Genomic DNA, 21,452 nt, shown 5'->3' with positions numbered 1-21,452 from the left:
GGTGATGAGGTGGCAATGGGTGTGTGATGTCACAATGAGTTTGTAATATGGCAATCGCATTGCAATTGCTACTAGTTTAAAATGAAGATATGAAGTCACAGGAATTTAAAGTTCCAAAGACCATGAATTTTGTAAAATGTTATCAGGTCAAAATATGTTTGTGAAAACAATGGTATAGTGAAATCACAGTTTAAATATGATGTTACATCATGTCATAAGAATATTTTGATTTCACAATGAGTTGGTGATGACACACTGGTGATCAGGACACAATAGGTAAGTGATGACACAATGGATTGGTGGTGTCACAATCACATGACGAATCTCAATTTTCATTACCTCACAAGGAGTATGAGTTCTCAATGTGACGTTGATGTCTCAAAAGGCATGTTTTGTCATAAATAGGATGCAGTTTTAACAGATTTGTGCTGTCAAAATATGACACAAAGGTCAGGTGTCTGTAAGAGTATGTCACAGTGATCCTTATGTAACAGTGGATTTCTGATATCACATATCGTTCCTGGCATATTATGAGGTGGAAACAGACTATGAGCTCACAAAGAGCCTAAGATATCACATTGGCAGTATTCATTGTCTTTGGGACTTCAAGCTCCTTCTTTGAATTCATATCATCATTGTGAACTAGTAGCTATAGAAAATGGATACGAGATTGTGATACTTCAAACGCGTTGTAAAGTCACAAACCCATTGTGACCTCACTAAACTTTGACATCACAAACCCATTGCACATCACATTGCCTTTGAGACATCAGAATCACATTATGACATCCCAATCCTGTGATGGCTTCTTATTACCTTTATAAAAATATGTAGCCATTGTGGCATCACATTTACACATTGAAACGATATCCTCATTGTGAACTAATGACAGTTGAGATCAGACATGACATTGTAACAACACAAAACATTTTTGACATCATTACCAGTGGGACATCACATTGTCCTTTTCACACCATCTGGCTAGCTATATCCTTTTCCCTGCAGAAACACTGCAATTTCATGCAATCCCATTTGTCCATTCTTAGATTTGTTTGTTTATGGGACTTCATTAAGAAAATTTCAGACTGTGCTACGGAGCCCTAGAGTTTCTTCTATTCCTTCCTGTAATGTCATGCAATCCCATTTGTCCAAACTATCTTTGATTTGTTGCATTTATGGGTCTTTATTAAGAAAATTTTGGCCTGTGCCTACAAGGCCTAGATTATTTTCTCCTATTCTTTCCTTTAATGTTTCCAAGTTGTCTGCTTTGAATTTGAGGTCTTTGATCCATTTACAGTTGAGTCTGGTGCAAGGTGATATATGTGGATCAATGTTCATTTTTCTGCGGTTTACCAATATTGCAAGCACTGTTTACTGAAGAGGATGACTTTCTTCCATTCTATAATTTTTTGCTCTATTATTGAGAATGGGTTCATTTGTGGAACATCCGTTTGATTACGTTGATACTCAGGCCTATTTTTGTGCCAGTACCAAGTTTTATTAATTACTATGACTTTGTAGTACAGTGTGAAGGTTTGTTTTGATATTATTCCAGTAATTTTCTCTCTGCTAAGAATTATTTTTTGCTATTTGGTGTCTTTTGTTCCATATAAGGTTTAGGGTTGCTTCTTCTATTTCATTTTAGAATCAGGTTGGAATATTGATGGGTATTGTATTGAAATTGTAGATAGACTTTGCCATAATTGCCATTTTCATGATGTTAATCCTACCAAGACAGGATCATGGTAGATACTTCCACTTTCTCAGTTCTGCTTTAATTTCCTTTTTCAGGTTTCAAAAGTTTTTATCATAGAGGTCTTTCACTTCTTTAAGTTATTTTAGTTTTTTAGTTTTGTGTGGCTATTATAAAAGCAGTTGCTTTCCTGATTTCAGCCTTGTCTTTCTTTTTATTGGCATACAGAAAAACCATTCATTTTTGAGGTTTAATTTTATATCCTCCTGCTTTGCTAAAGTTATGGATCAGCTACAATAACTTGAGTGTGGAGTCCATAGAGTTCTCTCTATACCCATAATGTCATCTGCAAAAATAGGTGAGCTTTACTTTATCTTTCCTTTGGGATTACCTTTTCTTTTCATCTTGTCTTATTGCTCTAGCCAGGCACTCTAATTCTAAATTGAAGAGAAGTGGAGAGAGTGGACATTCTTGTCTCATTCCTCAATTTAGAAGAAATGGCTTTAGACATTTAAGTATAATGCTGGCTCTAGGTTTGTCATACACATCCTTTATTATATTGAGGAATGTTTCATGCATTCCTTGATTTTTGAGAGCTTACATAATAAAGGGAGGTTGTATGTGGGTAAATGCTTTTCTATATCTATTGAGATAATCATGTGGTTCTTATCCTGGCTATTGTTGACATGGTTCATTGTATGGATTGACTTGCAAATATTGAATCAGCTTAGCATACCTGAAATGAATCCTGTTTGATCATGATGTATGTGTTTTTGTTTTTTGTTTTTTTTGTTTTGTTTTTTTTTCTGTTTTTGAAGTCGATTGTGCCAAAGTTTTTTGAGAAATTTTGCATCCATATTTATCAAAGAAAACGGTCTCTTTCTTTGATGAGTTCCTCCTTCGTTTTAGAATAAGGGTTATTACAGCTTAAAGGAAATTCTTAGGTAGTGAACTTTCACTATCAATTTCACTGAAGAGTTGGAAAAGTATTGGGGAGAATTCTGCTTTGAATACCTTGTGTAGTCCACATGTAAATCCATCTGGTTCTCGACCTTTCTTGGTTTGGAGTTCTCTTATTGCTCTTTCTATTTTGATGCTTGATATGATCCCATTAGTTGCTTTAAATCATCTTGGTTTAGTTTGGGCATTACGAAATTTGCTAAAAAATCAACCATTTCCTTCTGATTCTCGAACTTATTAGCATAAAGGTTTGAGAAGTATTTCCTTAGAATGTTCTGAATCTTGTTCTTTGTTGTTGTTGTTGTTGTTGCTTTCCTGTGGTGATGGTTCCATTGACATCTGAGTTTGTTTATTTGGGTGTGTTCTCTTTTTCTGTTGTAAGATTTGCAAAGACTGTAAATTTGTTATTTTTTTCCCTAGAACCATCTGTTTTTTGATGATTCTTTCTATGTTTATTTTGTAACCTCATTCATTTAATTCTGATTTAATTTTGATTATTTTTTCTGTATACTGGATTGGGATTTAGGTTATTGCACTTTTTCAAGAAGGTTTGGTATCTCATTAAATTTTGGTTTCAGATATCTCCAATTTGTTGTAATTGGAACTCAGAGCTATAACCTGCCATTGCTGTGTCCCAGAGGAGCTAGTAATTTGTGTGTTCATTTTGTTAAATATCATGAATATCTGAGGTTCCTTCCTAATGAATTCCAAGACACACTGGTGGTTCAATTGTGTGTTGTTCTGCCTCCATGTGATAAAGGATTTCTTTTTTTTTTTTATTTTTTTATTTTTTTGGGTCCTGTTGTACGGTCTGAATTCTGGGCCTGGGCGCTGTCCCTCAGCTCTTAAGCTCAAGGCTAGCACTCTACCATTTGAGCCACAGTGTCACTTCTGGATATTTTTTCTTCTTACGTGGTGCTGAGGAATCAAACCCAGGGCCTCATGCATGCAAAGCAAGCGCTCTACCACTGAGCCACCTTCTCAGCCCTGTGATAGAGCACTTCTTTGTTGGCTTTTGGCGTTGAATTCCACTTTTATTATGCAGGGGATAATTTCAATGTTTCTGAACTTGCACATGTGGTTTATTATGGAGAATGTTCCATGTGCTGCTGTGAAGAGTGTATTCTGATCCTTGTGGGTGAAATATTCAGTAGATGTCAAGCCTACATGATCTATTTAGTTTTTTAGGTGTGAGATTTCTTGAGTTTTTCCTGGGTTGATCTATCTAGCAAGGATAATGTTTTGTTAAATTATACAACATTTAATATCTTTGGATTTATGTTATATTTTATGGAAAGTAATGTTTCCAGAATAAATATGTGTGCTCCGTTTATAGATATTTAAATAGATATTTAAATAGATATTTAAACTTGAATAGATATTTAAACTTGTAATATTCTCCTGAATTAGAGATCTCTTAATTAGCATGTAATGATATTCTTTATTTCTTCTCATTAACTTTAATTTAAAGTCTACTTTATCTGATATTACAATTGCAACTCACACCGGTTTATAGGGACTGTTTGCTTGGTAGAAATTATTCCAAACTTTCAGGATGTATTTGGTTTTGGGGGGCAAGATCTGTCTCTTGAATGCAGTAGATAGAAGGATCTTCCTTTTAGAGCCAAGTAGAAAATCTATGTCCCTTTATTGAAAATTAAAATTCAGGAATTTTGCGAGTAAAGACAGAAGTATTTTGGCAGTTTCTGCCATGTTAACCATGTTCCTGGGGGTTTTACCAACTGGCAACTACCTATAATTCTTGTGTTGTTTGTGTAGGGGCTATTGTTAGGCCTTAATTTTTGTCTTGTTGGTTTTTAATGTGTAGGACATATTTTCACAATCTTTTGTAGGGCTGGTTTGGTAGAGATATATTGGTTCAATTTTTCTTTGCTGTGGAAGGGTTTGATTTGGTCTGTTATGAAGAAAAATTTAGCTGGGTACAGTGTTCCTAGTTGATCATTATCTTTAGGGCATGACAAACATAATTCCAGACTCTTTTTGCTTTCATTGTTTCTGCTGAGCATGCGGAAGTTTTTCTGATAGGTTTCCTTTTATAAGTTATTGACTTTTTCTTCGGACAGCTTTAAGGATCCTTTGCTTTCTTTCCATTGATATTTTTGGGATTACAATGTGATGGTGGCATGTCCTGTTCTACTCTGATCTCTTTGGAGTGATAATGGCTTCTTGTATCTCAATTGGTCTATCTTTTTGAATGTTTGGGAAGTTCTCTGCTAGGATCCTGTTAAATTTCCCAAAACTTTCACTTCTGTCTCTAGTCCCTCTTTTATAACCCTCAGCTTTAAATTAGGTTTTCTGGTAGTGTCTTATAAATGTTGAATAGATCTATCTTATTTCTTCGATTTGTCTTGAATACTTGTCTGTTCTTTCTCTCATGTCTAGACTGTGTTTAACCACAGAGATTGGATCTTCTTCATAGGCTAACCTACTGTCAATGCTTTCAACTTTTTTTTCTTTCCTTTCATTCTAATTGGTCAGATTAGATGGCGTCAAATTCCTCGTTGAAGCTTTGTTTTAGGTATTCTATAGATTTCTTTAACTCCTCAATTTCTTTTCAGAGTTAATGCTCAAATCCCTTAGTTGATTGGTTATAGATTTTAGGACTGCCTTTCCTTCAGTTGGCTTCAATCAGCATTCTATTTGTGGCCTCTATACATTCCTGCAGCTTCCTGTTTGTGTGTTCCATGATTATCTCCATTATTTTTTTGTTTTTTGTTTTTAACCTCTCACTCACCAATTCCTTTATTTATCTATCATTGGCCTTCTAATGCTCATGAAATTCTTGAATTAATTTTTGGTTTGTCTCATCATGCTGATGCATATCCCTATCATGCTTATACTGAGTCCTTTGCAGACATTCAATCTTCACTCAGCTAGCTTACCAGTAATATTTCTAGAGAATTTGGGAACTCTCCTCTGGATTATTCATTAACTGCTCTTTTGCCTGATTACCATATTTGGGAGTTGCCATTTTACTTTTGTTTCTCTGGCTTGTAATGCCCATTCAGTTCTAGAGCACTATTTTGAGTCAGGCATAATAAAGAGCCCTCTAGTTGCACAGATTGATGCAATCAAAATGAAAAGAGACATAATCTAATTCGACTGATACAACCTAGTTCAACAAAAGCAACTAGGGTTCCATGGACTAAGAAAATAAAAGCTAAGTCATCAGACAAGAAATTAATAGGTTTATGGAGAATTGTAAGGAGAAAATATTAGAGGAATGTGGGGAGGGAAATGAGAGAAGGAATATCTATATAATTGATGCTCTCCTCTACCTAGTTGCCATATGTCAGAAGTAGACAGCAACATTTCTGCCAACTTCAGTACAGATTAGAATGCAGGAGATATAAAGTAGTCATTTTAGCCAATATTTCATTTCCTGCCCCAAACTCTTCCACTTGCCTTTTGCTCTCTAGTAGTTGTTTTTTTTTTGGGTCAGTCCTTTACTGGCCTCATGAAACTTGACTTCACCCAGACTTCATTGAAGGACTACCACCAAGGGACAGCTGCTGCCTTCTTCCGGAGTGGACCACATTTCAGCATTTTACCCCTGATGTCAATGCCTCTGGCCAGCAGGTATTAGCCAGAGAGAATCTCTACCCTTTCTCATAATTATCAAAAGGCTGGAATGTAAGGTCTGCCCAAGGCCATGCAGTCCCCTGTGCAGACACTTGCTTAACTCTTGGATAAATGTCTGTCCATTTTCTGTTACATAGGTAGCTGGAACACCTGGAAGTAGTCCACCTTGTCCTCTTTTTAGGTCACATCCTGGGTCGCACCAGATCATGCCTCCCATCTGATCATATGTGGCCACATCTTTTTGTTGCCTGGTACCCCTTCTTCCTTTACCTGGCCAAGATAATCCCATGTCCAATAGTAGGACTCCTTTTACTGCCATGGCTCTCCACCATGCAGAGTGAGGGAAACAGTTTGGTATTTTCCCTGACTAGCACATTTTCTTCATCAGGTACCTAAAGAAACCTACCTACATAGTATACCTTAAAATCACAAATCCATTGTGTTCTCATCACCCCTGTGACATCAAAAACCCATTGTGACACCACATTCCCATTATTACATCATGATCATATTGGGCATGCCTTTGTGATACCTTTGTGTACTCATATCCTCATTGTGAACTAAGGAAAATTGAGATCAGACACCTTTGTAACATCGCAAACCCTTTCTGATATAATCATCAGTATGACAGCTCATTGTCATTAAGATACCCTTAGCTCATAAAGACATCTCAAAATACAATAATATAATTACATCACATTATCATTGTGATGTTATAGACACATTGTGAATGCCTATTCTGTGATGTAATTCTACTTCACATGTGTCATGTGAGTTGATACCAGAATCACATTGTGGCCTCATAACCATTATGACATCACAATCACTTTGTGACACCACATTGCCATTGTGAAATCACTGTCCTATTGTTTTTCACAAACCTATTGTAATTTCATAACATTTTAGAAAATTCATGGCCTTTGGGACATAAAGCTCCTTCTGTCAACTCCTATCCAAATTGTGTAGTAGTAACACTTGAAATTGGATATGTGATTCCTATATTTCAAATTTGCCATGGCATAACGGAACTATTTTGACCTCATAACCACTGTGACATCTCAAACAGGTGAAATCACATTGCCGTTGTGACATCACATTCACATTCTAATACTCCAAATATAGCATGAGCTCTTGGCACCTTTGAAAATGGATATGGCTTTGTGACATCACTATACCTTTGTGAACTAATGTCAATTGTGATCAGACATACAATTTTAACATCACAAGGCCTTTGCAATATTATTACCAGTATGACATCACACTCATTTTGACAAAATCAGCTCATTGTGATATCACAAAATTAAAATGACATCATAGAATTATGACAGCACATTGTCATCATGCTATCATAGAAACAGTATGAAGACCTATTGTGTGAGTTCATTCTATTTCAAATGTAGCATGTTGGTTGATATATGAAAACTATGATATTCTCATAATGATAGTGATAGCATATTTCAAAAGTGACATCACTCAAACGCTGTGACATCACAAACCTGTCCTGTCCTCTTAAATTTTGTGACTTGCTGCAATTTTGATACCTTAGGTCTCTGTGAGATCATAATTTGTTTTGGAACTCATAATATTTCTGGTATGATATGTGACACTGAAATCAACTGTGACTGTCAGGGAGGAAAGGTCAATCACCTCTAAAGGGAAATGAATTAGAATCACCTCAGATTTTTCAGGAGAGACAAAGCAAGAAGAGTCTGGAATAATGTATACCATGCCCTAATGACAAACAACTATCAACCAAGAATATTGTACCCAGCTATATTCTTCTTTATAACTAAAGGTCAAAGAAAAACCTTCCATAGCAAAGAAAAACTGAAACACTACTATCTCCATCAAACCAGCCCTATAAAAGATACTTAAAGATGTCCTATACAGAGAAAAGCAACAAGACCAGAATAAAGGCCAAGAAACAGCACACAAATGGAAAATCCAAGAACCATCGGAAGAAGCCAGTTGTCACAGCCCCCAAGAAGGTTCATATGGCAGGAACGACCAAAAGTCGTTCAGTCATAAGTCTCAACATTAAGGAACTTAACTCTCCAATTAAGTGACATAGACTGTCTACTTGGATTAAAAACCAAGGTCCTTCTATCTGCTGCCTTCAAGAGACACATATTTCCCATAAAAACAAACACATTTTAAAAGTGACACGCTGGAATAAAATCTACCAAGTAAAGGACCCCCCCCCCACAAAAAAGAGGTGTGAGTTGCAATCCTAATATCAGATAAATAGACTTCAAATTAAAATTAGTGAGAAGAGATAAAGAAGGTCGCTACATACTAATTAAGGGTTCTCTCCTTCAGGAAGATATTGAAATTCTAAGTGCCTATTCGCCAAACAATGGGGCACCCAAATTTATCCACGAAACTCTGCTTTCCCTCAAATCTCACTTAGATCCAAACACATTAATTGTTGGGCACTTTAATAAACCACTATCGCCACTAGATAGAGAGATGAACTCAGCAAAAACTCAACAGAGAAACCCTACATCTACTACATAGATCAAATAGATTTAACATACATCTATCGAAATTTCACCCAGAAGCATCAGAATACACGTTTTTCTCAGCAGCACATGGAATATTTTCCAAAATAGACCACAATTTAGGTCACAATGCAAACATCCAAATTCAGAAACATTGAATATGTACCTTGAATTCTCTCAGACCACAAGGGAATAAAATTAGAACTCAACACCAAAAGCCAGCAAAGAAAGTCCTGTAAAACATGGTAGGTGAACAACACACTTTTGATTCACCAGTGGGTCATGGAAGAGATTAGAAATGATATTCAAATGTTCATGATATTCACCAAAAAGAACACACAATTTACTAGCTCCTCTGGGACACAGAAATGGCAGTACCCAGAGTCAAGTTTATAGCTCTGAGTTCCTACATCAACAACTTGTAGAGATCTGAACACAACAATTTAATGAGATATCTGAACCTCTTTGCAAAAGAGCAAAAAGATAAACCCCAATCCAGTAGACAGTAAAGAAATAATGAAAATTAAATCAGAATTAAATGAATTAGAATCCAAAAAATAAACACAGAAAGAATTAACAAATCAAGACTTGGTTCTCCATTCGCATTGTGATTTCCAAATCCTTTTGTGACATCACATTGTCATTGTGATATAACTAACCCTCTGTGACATCACAATCACTCTTTCCTCATAACTATTATGCCATGCTGGTATTGTGGTATCTTGGGCCATTTGTGAACTCATAATCTCCTTTAAACCTCATATTGTTTAAGGTATGACATGTGATATCAGAAATCCACTGGAATATCATAAGCATTGTGACATCAAACTGCCAGAGGTCATGATCAACGTGTCTCATTGCGACATTACAATGCTGTAGGGACTTCATTACATTTTTGACAACACATGCTTTGGAGACATCACAGTCCCATTTTGAAATCATATTCTCATTGTGAACAGAAAATTGAGAGCAGATGTGCCATTGTAACATCACAAAACCCTTGTGATATCATCACCAGTATAATATCTCATCGTGTTTATGACACCATGAGCTCATTGTGATGTCAGCAAACTACATTGGCATTATTGCACTTTGACATTACATCATCATTGTGACATCATAGGCACATTTTGAATGCCTACACTGTGATTTCATCTTAATTCAAATGTGGCATTTTAGTTGATATCAGATACCAATTGTCACTTCATAACCATTGTGATATTACATTTCCATTGTGATAAAATAACTCATTATTACATCACAAGCCTGACATTTACTAATAAGTGTAACAGGTTGATATTTTTGTGAGCTCATAATCTATCATCCCTTTAATATTGCAGATATGACATGTGATATTAGAAATCCACTGTGACTTCTTTATCATAGTGACATCACATTGGCAGACATCTTGACCAATTTGTCACAATCTGATATCAAAAACCTGTTAGGACTTCATGACATTTGTGACAACACATGCGTTGGGATATATAGTGTCAACGACTGAAGCATTGGGATCCCTGGGTAAGGTTCATGAAATCACCAGGACACAGAGTATGCTGAGTGCAAACAGCAATTGCCACTGCATGCTGTGCTTTATTCCTTGTGGGTATTTAAAGACAAGCAAGCATTATCTTTGCCAAGATTTAGTCAGGAGACATTCACAAAGAAAATTTCAACAGATACAATTTTGCTTAAACTATGAGACAATATCTTTGTATATTTTTATCTAAACTATTTTAGAGCAAGGTCAAACCACTTCCTTGTACTCAGGAAAATGCTTGACTAGCTGTTCATCTATGTGACTAACTGTTCATCTATGCTTAAGTAAGCAGAAGAGCTACTTCCTCAGCTCCCAGGAGTCTGTGACAAGTCCTTTAGATAGGGAGAGGGAACATATTCACTCTCTAGTCTGGCATGCCAAGACCTTCCCACATACACAAACACAATCCTCAGATAATACTGAGGCTGGAGTCGGCATCATTTTGCCCCTCCAACACAGACACCGAGTCTTCACAATTTCCTTTTTTCTTTTGTTTTAAAAGTAAAACTTTCCACAGGGTTCTCATAGAAGCTTGCATTGGTTTTCTAAAAATCAAACATAACAGTTCTAGTATAAACAAAACAATAACAATCATAATTCCCATACCACTAGCAGTATGTGAAATGGTTTGTAGTATTTCTTTCGGTTCCAACCCTTCCAACTGTTTAATAAATGCATCAGCAATATTAGAAGCATCAACATTTACAAATTGTTTACCAAAAATATCATGTACATTACATTGTAACTGAGCAATCAATTGAGCAGCAGTAGAATTTCCAAATATATACTGCTGTATTACATTCCAATATCATATAGATTCATTATAATTTACTTTAATAATGCAAAAGGTGGTAGAATTCCAATCACATTTCAATAATAACTGTTTTTCCACAACCAATAACTTTTTTCTAACCATCCCACCAATATTTTAAGAACATTAATCTGTGTTTGTTACCGAGCATCAATTTCTACCAGTGAAATCTACAATTCATGTGAATCCCGGTGCCAATCTTCCACAGTGTTTAGTTTGTAAGGAAGTATGTAGGGCAATTCCAGACACTGCAGCAACAGTGGTAATAGCAATTAAGCTTAAAATCACAGCTACAATGGCTCCAATCATACGCAATTTGTTAAAAAATTGATTAACACCAATATCCAGGGGATTTGGGGACCATTCTCTTCCTAATTTAACAGGCAGCCAAATATGAGTTCTTTGTTGAAAAATCATAATACTATCACTGTCTTTAAGATCGAGAGGAATTAACGCAAGAATACAGGCGACAATTAAAACAAGAAAGCGTAGGAAAAATGTAAAATTTCCTACTAAAAATACATAAGGCTGAGGTACACAAGCAGTTACATCATAAGATTTGTACAAAGTAAAATTATAAGTGTTCGCCGGTCCCCAAAACGATCCATTTGATAGCATCACGTGTTTCAGCGCTGCTGCGACCTTCCAAAAATAAGTCTAAACAGCAGTGGGTGCAGCCATGAAAGCCCATTGATCATCTGCAATGCCTCCATCTCCCCAGGCCATCAATCGAGCTCTGGTAAGTGATCGATTAATGGCATCAGGCATTCTAGTAACATTAGATAAATCACATCGAGTAATATTCCATTCTGAACATCCAAAAGGTCCCCAATTAATATAATTATTGAACATTGCTCCAAATGTTCATCTACACTCTTGTCACACAAAAGCCTGATATTTTAAATCAATATAAGTAAAATCAGGGCACATAGATAGGGATAACTTGCCATCCAAGGTGATGCTTTCCCAGTACTATTAGTGGGCCAACTAGGTAATCGCTACAGCTGTGTTCTAAAATTGGAAGTGCCTTTCCCAGACCCAATGTTGCCAATTCATAACTAAACACAGAGGAGGCCCCAGACAAACAGGCAAGGAATGAGTATAGTAAGTAAAGTTTCATAAGCTACCATCATCCTTATAGTTAAATGTCAAATTATTCCAAGGAGGAGATGAAACAGCAGGAAAGGTATTGACAGTTATATCAATGTCTCCCCAATCAACGGGTTCCAATAAATGAGTGTTAGGAACAAAGGCCCAATAACTTACATTTGAATGGGCAGAGTTTACAGAAAGAAGGGCGCACATGGCCAGGAACAAGTTCTCAGCCGTGACAGCTATACTAGTGCGTTGTAACATCTTTTGTCCTTCTCCAGACAACTTTTTAACCTGTCCCCAGTTGGGCAGTAGGGCAGCCCACTGACACTGATGGCGACCTCGTCCCAAAGCTTAGTGAGCCATGGCCTGCACGGGGCATTTCTTCTTCCTCAACTGGTGCCCGATTCCTTGTAGGATACGAGGGTGTCCTCATTGGGCCGTGTCTGTATTCATCGGACATGAAACCAGTATTGTCTGCCATCCTGTGTAAACAAAAAACCATATCCTCGCCCCTTATGCAATAATGTTCCTGGTTGTCATTCCGCATCCAATGTAATCTTAATCCATACTGGACCTTTTAAATAAGGTTTTCCTAATATTTGTTCAAAATGGCCCTCAGCTCTAGTTAAAATATCTCCTTGTGATAAGTTTAAAAAGTTAAGAACATAATGAGCCTGATGTAAAATTATTTCAGGATTTTACATGGAAAACCACAAAATATCCATATCTTTGTCCAAACTTTTCCACTTCTTAATTTTTTCTAAAAAATTTGTAGTTTTAGTATGCATGAACTCGTTCATTAACGGTGTGTCCTTGGGGGTTATATTCTGTTCCTGTAATATGTATCACTTCATAAAGTTCACAAAATCTTTCAAATTTGATACGTTTATAGGCTGGACCATTATCAGTCTTTATTTTGGCAGCTACTTCCTTGATGGAAAAGGTTCCAATAAGTGTTATATTATATGGCTAACAGTTTCTCCCATAAGGGCAGAAGCCCAAACAAATTTGGAATAAGTATCTATTGTAACATATACAAAGGAAAAATGGCCAAAGGCTTGTACATGGGCAATATTTATTCGCCAAAGTTTGATAGGTTGTAATGCTCGAGGATTTACTCCAACAGATAAAACTCTCAGATGCATTGGTCTGCAAATAGGACATTTTTAAATAATTTGTTTAGCTTGAAAATAAGGTATTTTATAAAGCATATGTAAAAGGCCAGCATTTGTATATAAATGAGTGTGATTCTGTTCAGCAGAAGAAAAACTAATTTATCAACCTGATTATTGCCATACACAAGGTACCCAGGAAACGAAGAGTGAGCCCTAATATGAGTTACAAACATTTTGGCATTACATTCTTGTAGTAATGCTTGTAATTGTTCATTTAAATTGTTTACCTGGGGTTTAGATGAATATGTAACAGCAGTGATTCTATTAGTCACAACTCCTACAGCATAGGCAGAATCAGTAACAATATTAATATCTCCCACAAAATCTTGCAACACCTTAATAATAACAAAAAGTTCATTATGTTGAACTGACGTTAAAGTAGTTCTTTGCCCCCAATATGTATTTGTCGTCCAATAAGCACTCCTCTTTTACAGACATCTGTAAAAACGGTAAGAGCGGTGGGAATAGAGTCCTTGGTAATTATATCATTAATGACAAATTGTTGTTTACGCAATCGATCCCACAATTTACCTTTGGGAGAATGATAGGAAAATTGCACAGTAAAATTTACTAATGCTATTTATAGCATTTCAGACATGTTTAACAAATAGTCTACTTGGTCTTTTGGTAAAGGAAAAATGATTTCAAATAAATCATACCCCAATAGAGTATATACCTGTTGCCTGGCCTGTTGAATAATAATTGCCAAGGCATAATAATTTTTGTAAATCTAAGCAACGTATAAGTCCACTCTAATGGTAGCTCATTTTGTCCTATAATTCCTGTTGTTTATTTCCAAAACCTATGAAATTTATGGATTGATCCAGAGTTACTCGTTGTAAAAACATTTCTTTCATTCTCTGTTCTACAAATTGTAATTCTCTTTCAGCCTCCTTGAAGTTCTTTTGCTATGTAAATCAGGCTTCCCTTGTAACAATGAAAACTAATTATGTAATTGTTAAGTAGGGATTCCTAGGGCCAGTTGCATCCAATTAATATCTCCTGCTAAATTTTGAAAATCATTTAATGTATGTAATTGATCACATCATAAAGATATTTTTTGAGGTGCCACTGTTTGTCTAGAAGCAACATACCCTATATATTTAACTACTGTATCTTTTTGTATTTTTTCAGGTGCTATTATTAATTCAAAATCTTTAAACATACAAGGTAAGCACTGGGACATCATTTCTAATTCTGCCATATTTGCTCCTGCAAATAAAATGTCATCCATATACTGAGAAATAGAAATGTGAGGCCATTTTTGTCTAACAGGTTTTAAGACGTTATCAACATATATTTGAAACTTGGTTGGAGTGTTCACCATTCCTTGGGGCAACTCCTTCCATTGGAAGCACTGATGAAGGGCTTGATAACTTATTTGTGGTAAAGAAAAGGCAAATCTTTTACGATCTTTTACATGTAGAGGAATGTAAAAAGAAAAAGCAATCTTGTAACGCTTATTACTATTTTTGGCCAATTTTTAGGAAGCATGACAGGCAATAAAGCCTCCATAGGATACATGGATGCATTAATTCCTTGTAAATCAGACAGCAATCCCCATTTCCCTAACTTCTTTTTAATAACAAATTATGGAGAATTCCATGGTGACAGATGGCTCAATATGTCCTTTGGTTAACTGTTCTTCACTAATTGGTGAGCTGGATCTAATTTCTCTTTTGATAAAGCCCATTGTTCAATCCAAAGATGTTCCTCAATTTTCCATAATACCTTTATGGGCTCCATCTACAAATGTTAAAATTGAATATGAGCTCCTCATTGTTCCTGTACATCTCTACCAATTATGTTAACTATAATTTCCATAATATAAGGTTTAAGGACAGCTGTCTGTTCATCTTCTGAAATTATAGTCACATACAACACCACTTGTCCTATAGAATTTATGGGAGTATTGCTAACTCCTTTAATATTACACGGGATTATTTCCTATAATAAATGATTAGGACATTCATGAGTGTTGATAATAGTAACATCTGAGCTGGTATCTATTAGTTCTGTCAATATCTTTCCCTGAATATTAGTTTTAATCTTAGGCTGCACTTTAGTAACAGGAAAAGTCCGAAACACATTTTGTTGGTTAGTATTTCCAAACCCCCCAAAACAGGCTGTAAATGACTTTCCAATAGATATATATGGTAATAACAAAATTTGAGCAATTCGTTCACCCTTTTTAAAGGAAATACCTGCAGCAGCTGACATGAAAATTTTTATTTCTCCAATATAGTCAGCATCGATAATTCCTAACTGTACTAAAACTCCTGCATTAAGAGTGGATCTACCAGTTAATAGGCCAAATGTTCCATCAGGTAAAGGCCCATAAATTCTGGTAGGAATTTTTTGTGGCCTATCACCAACTTTCAAAGTAAAATCTTATAAGGCTGGCATGTCCATTGCAGCGCTGTGAGCTGTGACAAGGACAAGGGAGAAAATGATTGGCTGTCCTCGGTTATTAATCGTGGGCCCCCGGGCCGGCCCAATGGAGAGTTTCCCTGCATAGGGTAAGCATTTTTTATAAGAATTCCATTCTTGTCTATTTTTGATCTACACTGTCTTGCCCAGTGCTGTCCTTTTTTAGTGAAATTACTGGTTTCTCTTGTTAACATCAGTAGCCTTTTCACAATTGTTCTTTGTGTGTCCCATATGACCACATCCAAAACATTTTAGAGGCTTTGGTTTTTAAAGCATGCTAGGTAGTGGCCATAGTTTCAGCAAACAACTGCATACGCCGGGATTTGGATGTAATGTCTTTACACACCCTTAAACATGTATTTACATCCCCAGATTCTTAAATAAGCAATAAGGGTTGTCTACAGTCCTCATTAGCCTTCTCATAAGCCAGCATGCACAACAGGTTTTGCCGTGCAGCCTCTCCCACAACGGTACATTCCAAGGTAATTTCAATCATGATAAAAATTCAAAATAGGGTTCATTAGGTTTTTGAATTACTTTAGTACAGGAGCCATAATGCTCTCCTACTGGCCTAATCCTCTCCCATGCCTCAATATCTATGTCTGGTAACTGCTCAGGGATCTCTTCAGAAGAGTTCATTTGCATATGAGCATCTGTATATTGTTCTGTTGTTCTGTTCCACTCAAGATGGGAAAGGTTATGACCTGCAGACTTGGAGTATTGTTCTGTGCGTTTTGTCTAGCCCTTTCTGTACATAACAAAGTAAACCACATTTTCCATTGTAGGTATTCAGGCTCCTTAAGCAAGGCTCTACAAAGCATCTTACAAACCTTGCAAGGAAAATTATTGTAATGTTTGGCAAACCCATCAAGCAATTTCTTAACGTAATGAGACTGAAGACCATACAAAATTACTGCTTTCTTAAGTTTACCAATATCATCGACAGCACATACTCATATCTGGCTGGTTGAGGTATAACATTCATAGGGGATGGTTGAATTACAGAATAAGAAATAATAGGCATTTCATCATCGGACTCACTGTCTGAGCCCTTTGTTTTGTGAGGGAGTGAATCCGGAAAAACTGCATAAACAAGCAGAGGAGCCAAAGGCTGTTTTACTTTCACTTTCTAAGATGCTCCTTTCAGTCTGCTAATTTCTAACTCGATATGCTGTAATCTTGATAAAATCAACTCAATTTGCTCTGACATTCTATTTAGGCTTTCATTTGTTCCTTTTCGGCCTTTTTTCCTCTTGTTTTTTCTCCATTAATTGCGATGCATCCTTATCTATTGCATCCTTAATCTCAGAGTTCAATTGTAAATCTACAATAGAAGGGGCGGCCTATTTCTTAAAGTCTGCTAATAATCTTTCCTCATTTAAAGCTTTCAGAAGGGTATGTAAAATAACCCAAACAAACCAAAATCTAATAGGAATCCTTTCCCCTTCTTGAACAGCTCTTTCTACGTTATACTTCACTCGTTTCCAGTTCTCAACATCTAATGTCCCTTCCTCAGGGAATCAAGGATTCCATTCCCCAAATATATTAATACACCTTTCTATGTCAGAAGAAGAAATAGTTACACCATAGGCAGCAAGTAAATGTTTTAGGATATGTAAGTACCAAACTTGTCCCATCACCCTGTAATTAAAAATATTTACCTGAATATCCCTTCCTGAATTCAACACTGCAAGGTCCCTGTTCAGTCAGTAATTGTCATCGTCTAAGTTGTTGGGGTCCCTGCGTAAGGGTCGGGAAATCACTTTGACAAAGAAGATGCAGAGTGCAAACAGCAATTGCCACTGCATGCTGAGCTTTATTCCTTGTGAGTATTTAAAGACAAGCAAGCATTATCTTTGCCAAGATTTAGTCAGGAGACATTCACAAAGAAAATTTCAACAGATACAATTTTGCTTAAACTATGAGACAATGCCTTTGTATATTTTTATCTAAACTATTTTAGAGCAAGCTCAATCCACTTGCTCTTACTCAGGAAAATGCTTGACTAGCTGCTGTTCTATGCTTAAGTATGCAGAAGAGCTACTTCCACAGCTCCCAGGAGTCTGTGACATGTGCTTTGAGATAGGGAGAAAGAAAATGTTCCCTCTCTAGCCCCATATGCCAAAAGCTTTCCACATACATAAACACCATCCTCAGATAATCCTGAGTCCAGTGCCTGCCCCTCTATCACAGACTCAGAGTCTTCACAACATAGTCTCTTTTTGAACTCATTTACTCACTTTGAATGAATCACAATTGAGGTCTGGCGTGTCATTGTGACCTGGCCAACCCATTTTTATTTCTATACCTATTGTAACCTCAACACTAGTATGGAATCACTAGTTATTTGTGATGACAGTGGGTTTTTTTTGGTCAGTCATAGGACTTGAACTCTATGCCTGGATACTGTCCCTGAGCTCTTCAGCTCATGGTTAGCACTCTACCACCTGAGCCACAGAGCCACTTCTGTTTTTTTCTGTTTATGTGGTGATGAAGAATCAAACCCAGGGCCTCATGCATGCAAGGCAAGCATTCTACCACTGAGCCACTTCCCCAGCCCAACAAACAATATTATGACATATTTTCCAATCACATTGCCAATGTGATACCACTGTCCTATTCCATTTTCACAAACCTATTATACCCTCCTTATATTTTAGAAAATTCATGGCCTTTGGGACATGTGCACCTCTGTCTTCATTGTTTACTAGGAGAACTGAAATTGGACATGTGGTTTTCATAATACAAACTCATGAAATCATAAGTCCATTTTGAACACATTATCACAAACCCATTGCAACATCACATTTCTGTTGTGACATCATGACTACATTGTGACATCTCACACCTATTATGAAAAGCCACATTGCCTTTGTGGCAAACAGTCCTTTAGTTTACCCATATCCTCATTGTGAACTAATGACAGTGGAGATCAGATATGCCTCTGAAACATCACAAACCCTTTGGGAAATCATCGCCAGTATGATATCATATTGTCATTATACCATCAGCACTTTGTGATACAAAAATCTATGACATCAAAGCATTATTAAATCATATTGTGATTGTGACATATAGACACATTCTGAATGCCTATTCTTTTATTTCCTTCTAGTTCAAATGTGGCATGAGTTTTGATATCAGAAACTCATTATGAAACTCATAATCCCTTTGTTAAATCACATTGCCCTTGAAAAATTATCCAGTGTGTGGCATCATAAATCTCTCCTGTCCTCCTCACATGAAGTCATTGGGCTACCTTTTTAGTTCATACTCTGTTTTTGAATATAACATTTCAGGTATGATATGTGAATATATTTCAGGTATGACATGTGAAATCATGATCATTATGCCATAACTCTGTCAGATATCATGACCATGTGTCATATTGTGACATCACAAACAATTCATGGCCTTTGTGACTTCATGCACATTTGTTTAAATTGTGACGTCATTTAAACTAGTAGCGATAGAAATAGGACATACATTTTGTGATATTACAAACTCATTGTGAAATCATAAAACCATTGTGACCTCATCAGTGCTGTGGCATCACCAACCCATTGTGAAATCACATTGCCATTGTGACACCATGATCACCTTTTGATATCCCAACTCAATTAACACCTCAACGTCTTTGAAATCCAAATGGCCTCTGTGATATCATAGTCCCTTTGTGTATCCATATTCTCATCGTGAACTAAGTATGGGACAGGTTTTTGTTGTCACCGTGGGTTATGGTTTTCACATTGGCAATGTGATGTCACAACCTCATTGTGATGTCCCAATAGTTATGAGGTCACTGATAATCTATACACACATATAAAATACTGTGAAATCATAGAATATGCATTCACAGTGTGTATATGATATCCCAATGGCAATGAGATGTCATGATTCTATGATGCCATTATACTTTGTGATGTAACAATGAGCTGATGGTATCATAATAAGAATGTGATGACATTCTGGTGATGATGTCACCTAGTGCTTGTGATGTTATACTGGACTGTTTCAAAACAATTGTCATTAGTCCACAATGATTATACAGGTATATATAGGGACTGTAATGTCACCAAGGCCATGTGTTTTCAAAGAATCTAAGAGGTCATAATAGTTTTGGGGTGTCAAAAGGTCATTGTGATATCACTGTAGCATTTGACATCACAATCATTTTGTGATGTCACAATGAAGATGTGGTGACAATGATTTTGAGATGTCACAAAAAGATTGCAATAATGGAATGGTCAGTTTCAATTGTTATTATTTCAAAATGAGAATGCAAGTTCCCAGAAAGAGCTTGAACACCCAAAGTCCAACAATTCTGGAAAATATTATGAGATCATTATAGGTTTGTGAAAACATAAATGGGCAGTGACATCACTATGGCAATGTGATGCAGAATATCACATAATAATAATGTTTTGATGTCATAATTATTTGGTGATGCCATACTGGTGATGAGGTCAATAGGATTGAGATATCTCAATTGGGTTGGTGATGTTACAAGTGCATGTGGGAGTCTCAAGTATTATTAATTTACAATGAGTATATGAGTACACAAAGGGACTTTGATTTCTCCAAAGTTCCATGTTGCCACAAATGTGATGAACTCCTCATAGCTTTGTGATTTCACAATGTGACAAAATGGTCATGACCTCTGATAGTCTGATGTCACATTGGTTATGGTTTAACAGTGGATTTCTGATATCACATTTTTTACCTTAAATATTATGAGGTGGAAAACAGATTATGAGCTTACAATGGGCCCAAGATATCACAATGGCAGCATATCACAAACCATATGATGATGAGAAGTATGTGATATCAGAGTGGGTAAGTGATATCACAATGGCAATGTGATCTAACAAAGTGATCATGATGTCACAATGATTATGTGGTGTCAATTCATTTCTGATATCAATCCACCTGCCACATTTGACATAGAACATTATCACAGAATAGACATTATCATTGTGTCTATGAAATCACAATGACAATATGATTTCATAATGCTATGTTGCCATTGTAGTTTGGGATGCCACTATAAGCTGATGATGTCATATCAACAATGTGAAGTCACAGTGTTGATGAGGTCCCAAAGGTTTTGTGATGTTACAATAACATATCTGTTCTCCAGCTGGAGGAGGGGCAAATGCCATTAAAATTTGGTGTGTTTGCTCCTATTGGGAGTGGGGTGTGAAGCACCACATAGTGTACTGTCAAGAAGTCTTTGGGAAGTATGTACTTTGGGATGTAATAGTTGAAAATTGTTAGGGGTCATTGGAGTGTGAGAGTGAGAGGTCCCCTCTATACATAGGCAGTATGTTTGGAGCAAAGAAGGGGAGAGAAAGAGAGGAATGACCTGGAAAGAAGGATGTGATGAGACAGCAGGGAGGAAAAACATGGAGGAGAGGAAAATTAAAGGAAAGTAAGGATGGCAACCGGCCACCGGACTGCATCAGGACAGGCTAGTGGAGAGTGAAGTGCCCTGAAGAGAAGAAGGAAGTAGGGGAAAGAAAAAGAGAAATTCCTTGAAGGAAGGAAATGTTGTGCAGAAGGAGGGAGGAATGAAAATAGAAAAAAGCCTTGACTTTTGAAGTTTGGAGCTTTAGAGATAATAAATTTTGAAGTTGGTGGTTTG

Source organism: Dipodomys spectabilis, unplaced genomic scaffold (assembly GCF_019054845.1).
Source record: "Dipodomys spectabilis isolate Male_0828 unplaced genomic scaffold, ASM1905484v1 ptg000533l, whole genome shotgun sequence".
NCBI lineage: Eukaryota > Metazoa > Chordata > Mammalia > Rodentia > Heteromyidae > Dipodomys > Dipodomys spectabilis.
This window is presented reverse-complemented; position numbering follows the sequence as displayed.